The sequence below is a fragment of the Bactrocera tryoni genome, unplaced genomic scaffold (assembly GCF_016617805.1).
Source record: "Bactrocera tryoni isolate S06 unplaced genomic scaffold, CSIRO_BtryS06_freeze2 scaffold_266, whole genome shotgun sequence".
NCBI lineage: Eukaryota > Metazoa > Arthropoda > Insecta > Diptera > Tephritidae > Bactrocera > Bactrocera tryoni.
The window spans coordinates 1-6,010 of record NW_024395990.1 but is presented as its reverse complement, the minus strand read 5'-3'; the positions used below and the strand labels follow the sequence as shown (position 1 = coordinate 6,010).

General features: G+C 33.7%; 1 long non-coding RNA gene and 1 pseudogene across 1 annotated transcript; both read left to right on the top strand.

The window, feature by feature from the left end:
- Positions 1–830: 830 nt before the first annotated feature.
- Positions 831–5,695, top strand: LOC120781077 (annotated as a pseudogene).
- Positions 5,696–5,789: 94 nt separating this feature from the next.
- LOC120781076 lies at positions 5,790–5,949 on the top strand. Its single transcript, XR_005706005.1, has 2 exons — positions 5,790–5,856; positions 5,910–5,949. It is a non-coding gene; the product is annotated as an uncharacterized LOC120781076 (long non-coding RNA).
- Positions 5,950–6,010: the final 61 nt, after the last annotated feature.

Sequence of the window (6,010 nt, the reverse complement as noted above, 5' to 3'; positions counted from 1 at the left end):
CACTGTGATAGCTTTTTCAAAACAAAAAAAGACAAGACCAAATTCAACGGTTTCCCCCTATTTCGCGTCCTACGAATCGAACTGCATCATTACTTTTTTGAGTTACAATCATGGTTTCATATAAAAATTTTTGTTGAAGTTTTTCATCAAAGTGGCCCATTGTAAGAGAAAGACACAGTTTTCTTCGGTCTCTAACTTTTTTAATGTTGACTTTTTTGGTAAACTTTCTTTGGCAAAGCTTCTCAGAATAAGTCCGTCTTTAAGTTCTTAGATGACTGTAAACCCCAAAATCAATGTTTTTTGTAGCCTTATCGCCTTGCTTACTGGTTTGCAGATAGGATACACAAAAAATATGTGCTTCATGTGTCATTGGGACACAAGGTACCACGGAAACCAATATAGAATGCGTGATTGGAAGCTTCGCACAGAATTTCATTTAAATGTGGCAAATGTTATCCATATTCCGCTGATACCAGCTAATAACATTTTGCTTCCACCACTGCACATAAAATTGGGAATTGTCAAAAATTTCATAAAAGCAATAAATCGAGATGCCGAAGCTTTTAAATGTTTGACAGAAATATTTCCAAGACTAAGTGTTGCGAAAATAAAAGAAGGTATTTTAAGTCTTTTAATAGAACGAATGTTTTGTTGATACATTCTTTTCAGGTGTTCTCAATGGCCCCGATATAAGAAAACTTATGAAGTACGCCAAATTTGGAGAACTTTTAAGGCCAAATGAAAAAATTGCCTGGAACTCCGTTATGACCGTTATAAACCATTGCTTAGGAGTGCACCGGTCTGAAGATTGGAAAAAATATGTGGATGACATGGTAGACGCTTTTGAAGAAATAGGTGAGAAAAATTCATTTCCTTCACCATCACAAGGACCATTTTGAGCAGCAAGTTCCGACTGAATCCGATGAGCATGGAGAAAGATTTCACCAAGTCCGCCCCCCTTGAGCATTGGTACAGTGGCAAAAAGCTTGACTCGTTACTTGCTGATTTGTGTTGGACATTGATAGATGAGTCTTATTAAATTTAATTTAAATATTGTGTACAAATTTATGATACTTATTGATAACACTTATAAGATACAAAAAAAATAAAACAGCACACAAACATAGTTAGTGTAGCTTTTTTAAAAAATACAAATTTTGTTAAGTTTGTTTTCTAATGGTTAGTTTGCTCAGAACGTTGTCTTTGCTTAAGTTTCTTACTATTACAAGATGTCACTTAATGTATAAGTATCAAAGGGTAAATTAAAATATTGACGAAACGTGAGGGAAAAAACATTAAAAAAAATGGATTAAATTTCAGTTTTTTCGACATATTGGCTATAAGGACACAACAAACATTGATTTTGGGGTTTACAGTCATCTAAGAACTTAAAGACGGACTTATTCTGAGAAGCTTTGCCAAATAAAGTTTACCAAAGTCAACATTAAAAAAGTTAGAGACCGAAGAAAAATGTGCCTTTCTCTTACAAAGGGCCACTTTGATGAAAAACTTCAACAAAAAATTTTGTATGAAACCATGATTGTAACTCAAAAAAGTAATGATGCAGTTCGATTCGTAGGACGCGAAATAGGGGGAAACCGTCGAATTTGGTCTTGTCTTTCTTTTTTGACTATCACAGTGTTATTAATGAGAAAATTTAGATAATTAAAGGTTTTTTAATTATTTTAGTACTTGCCCAAGTATATTCCTCGCTTGTGTATCGATATTTTTCACTTATTTAACGATTGAGCGCAACGCCATATTAGAGAGAGAGAGAGTTTACAGCAAAATATTTATTTAACTAGAGAAAACATTACAAGAAGTTAAGCAGCTTCCAAAAAAGGGAATGTATACAAACTCATTGTACCAAAACACACATATTTGTTCATATATTTATGCATTCTTACGCTTTTTAACTCACTAAAAGGCGGAATTTAAGTTGAAAAAGCTGCTTAACGACTAAATTTGCGGCTGCTTATATTCTCACCACTTTTCCAGCTTTTTCTCAGAACAGATTTTCTGTTTTGATTTTCAAAGTGTTAATTTAAAGCCTGAATGCTTAGCTATATTTCCAAACGAGTACCACAGTGAGCAGTATACGCGTAAAAGCGGTTTAAGGGAATCGACGCTCAATTAGGTACTTGCTTTACAGTTCCTTTTTTTAATACTTCTAACTACGCTTCGAACTATTGTGAAAATTAAAGAGTACCGTTAAGTGATTTCACTGATGCGTTGATGTTGTAATGTCCCTGCAAGACGGAGGTAACAGATTGCACAAACACATTGAAACATTTTCAGCTGTTCACTAACACTGTTACATTTTCTGGAATTTTCAATTGAATGGGAGAATACGTAAGTAAGATAGAGAAAAACTATCGACATTCTAAAAATATTGTAATATTAACTTGCTAGAATAGGAGAGACGAATGCCCAATTTTCAAGAAGAAGAAAACGAAAAGCGCAGTTTATTTTGGATTTTAAAGAGGTAAGTTCGTTACATGATAATTTGATACTTTATAATTAATTTCTATTATTTATATATACATACATATGTATATTATTAATTTCTTTTGTATAGAGAAACTAAAAGGCTTAACTAGGAGAAAAAGGTAAGCATTGTGAATTGAATGTTGTGTGTATAATTAAAAATTTTAATATTACAGAAAACATTTGGAGGATTCAAATATATTGGGTACAACAAACAAATAAGAGAGTAAGTTTTAAATTAGTAAAGCTAAGTAAGCATTTTTTAATAATATTGTTTTACAGATAAAGTGTTTAAAAGAAATTCTTACAATCTCGTTTGCGCTCCTCCAGCAGAACCATCAGAAATTGTGGTACCGTCACCATCGTCTGGCGGCCATGCAGGTATAATGTATTAATATAAAAATATATTAGTATTTGTTTTATAAAAATACAATTATGTTTTTCAGATATAATCCAGAAGCTGGATGCTATTGAGACCCGTCTCACTGCCATTGAGAAGTCCCTAACAGACAAAGTAAGTAACGCAGTATTACAGTACCAAATTAAAACAGAAGCTAATTTTTATATTTTAATTTTCTAGATGCCAGAGAAGGCGCGAAGTGCAGGCGCTTAGTAAATTATTGCGCAAATGCCGCGTCATAGCGGCAAAGACGCACCATGCAATTAGCCGCATCACCGGTGATTTGGAGGACAAGCATTACGTGGAGCTCGCTTCGAAACTGCCCATGTCATCGGAAGAGCACGTGCGCTTCGTGGAAGACAAACTTTCCCAAAAGGAAAGCACGGATGCTATGGTAAATATTTCGTTTTTAAATATTATGCGACTGTAATATAATTTACTGTAATTTTTTTTACAGATGCGGCTAATATTGAAATCAAAGGGCGCAAAAGGCAGTGTGGACGGCGTACTTCGTGGTTTGTTTTCAGACGATGTAATGTACCCTTACAATTTAGAGGGGCGCAAGGAGAAGAAACCCCTACTAAAACTAAAGTGCGTAGGGTTAGTTTTTGGTAAGTTTTTTTACTGGTATATATTTGAATGCCTTAACTTATTACGTTTAATTTTTATACTCTCGCAACAAAGTTGCTAAAGAGAGTATAATAGTTTTGTTCACATAACGGTTGTTTGTAAGTCCTAAAACTAAAAGAGTCAGATATGGGGTTATATATACCAAAGTGATCAGGGTGACGAGTAGAGTTGAAATCCGGATGTCTGTCTGTCCGTCCGTCCGTCTGTCCGTCCGTGCAAGCTGTAACTTGAGTAAAAATTGAGATATCATGATGAAACTTGGTACACGTATTCCTTGGCTCCATAAGAAGGTTAGGTTCGAAGATGGGCAAAATCGGACCACTGCCACGCCCACAAAATGGCGGAAACCGAAAACCTATAAAGTGTCATAACTAAGCCATAAATAAAGGTATTAAAGTGAAATTTGGCACAAAGGATCACACTAGGGAGGGGCATGTTTGGACGTAATTTTTTGGAAAAGTGGGCGTGGCCCCGCCCCCTACGAAGTTTTTTGTACATATCTCGGAAACTACTATAGCTATATCAACCAAACTCTATAGAGCCGTTTTTTTAAGGCATTTCCATATACAGTTTAAAAATGGAAGAAATCAGATAATAACCACGCCCACCTCCCATACAAAGGTTATGTTGAAAATCACTAAAAGTGCGTTAACCGACTAACAAAAAACGTCAGAAACACTAAATTTTACGGAAGATATGGCAAAAGAAAGCTGCACCCAGACTTTTTTCAAAAATTGAAAATGGGCGTGGCGTCGCCCACTTATGGACCAAAAACCATATCTCAGAAACTACTCGACGGATTTCAATGAAATTCGGTATGTAATATTTTCTTTACACCCTGATGACATGTACGAAATATGGGGGAAATCGGTTCACAACCACGCCTTCTTCCAATATAACGCTATTTTGAATTCCATCTCATGCCTTCTCTGTATACATTAGGAACCAATGGTGATAGCGGAATAAAACTTTACACAAATACGGTATTTGAAAAAAATGTAAATGAAATAAAAATAACTCCATAGGTCCCGCAATCACTAGACATTAATCCTATTCAAAATATCTTGAACTTTTTGGAAAACCGTATTCGAAAACATCGAATTTCATCAAAATAAGGCCAAAAAGCTGGATCGTGGACTTAGTGGGTCAAAATATCCGGAAATAATTCTAGAAATTGAGTGGGGAGCATACAACGATGTCTAGGGACAGTAATAGCAACAAAATGTAGGCCAAAACCCGTTAAAAGTATTGTAATTACTTTTGATTTATATAAAAAGTCATAAGTGTACGTAAACTTTTTTGATATAAATTATGCTCATTTTAAGCTTTAACTTAAATTTTTTTTATTTGTGTAAAAAAAAAAATATTTTGATATGCTATATTTAATGCTAAATATACATATCATGAAATGGATAGAAAAAAACCACAAAATTTATCCATTTTGAAACAAATAAACGTGTCGAAATTTAATAGAACTAGGTGTATGTAAACTTTTTTGGTCCACTGTATTTCCTGACAAGGATAAAAGCAGTATATGTGGGGAGCTCCGGAGATTTCGTTTTAAACAGAAGAAACATAAACTAAGGGCTAAACTAATATAAGTTTTATTATTATAACTTACATATATATATTAGTTTTAAGTTGTAAATATTAGTTTTAAGTTGTACATATTAGTTCTAAGTTGTACATATTAGTTTTAAGTTGTATATATGTATTAGTTCTAAGTTGAAATGTCTAATTTTACTTTTAAAAATATGAATTTTTACAATTATAATTTTTATACTCAAATAACTTGTATATAATTTTTCTGCCGAATGCAATAATAATAGGCATATTATTAATTTAATCCGTTTCGATCGAAATATGGTTCGATATGATCGAAAAAATTTGCGTTGAAATCATTGAAACCGTATCGAAAATAAAATTTTCGATCGAAGTGAACTCACTTACCGACTTGATAAAATGCTTTCCGCGGCACATAGGTGTCGCTAATTTCGAAATCATTGATACCGCAATATCGGAAATTTGTGTCGAAATCAATCCGTTGGTGAGTGCGTTGCGGAATTCTTACAAAAATGGATAATTTGTAAGTATTTTTAAAAACAATTGCTAATGACGCAATCATTTATATTTTAAATTGATATTTTAGAGATAAGAGACAAAAACACACCAACATAAAACAATTTGAAGTGTTAGTAAGTGAAATGAAGCTGCACCCCGACATAGTGAAAGGATTTTCGCAAAGAGCACCAGGCGAATTGAATCATTTTTAGGAAGAAATTTCAAACAAATTAAACGCAGTAGGTCCCCCAATCAAGGACAGAACTGGATGGAAGAAGGTATGAAAAATCACCATTTGTATATTATCGGAATTAAGCTACCTAAGTTATAGGTTTGGACAGATTTCAAGTTTGCGACGAAGAAAAAAATGGTCAAAAATGTAAAGCAAATTTCAGGAACAGGAGGTGGGCCGTTCAGCCAAATTTCTTTAAG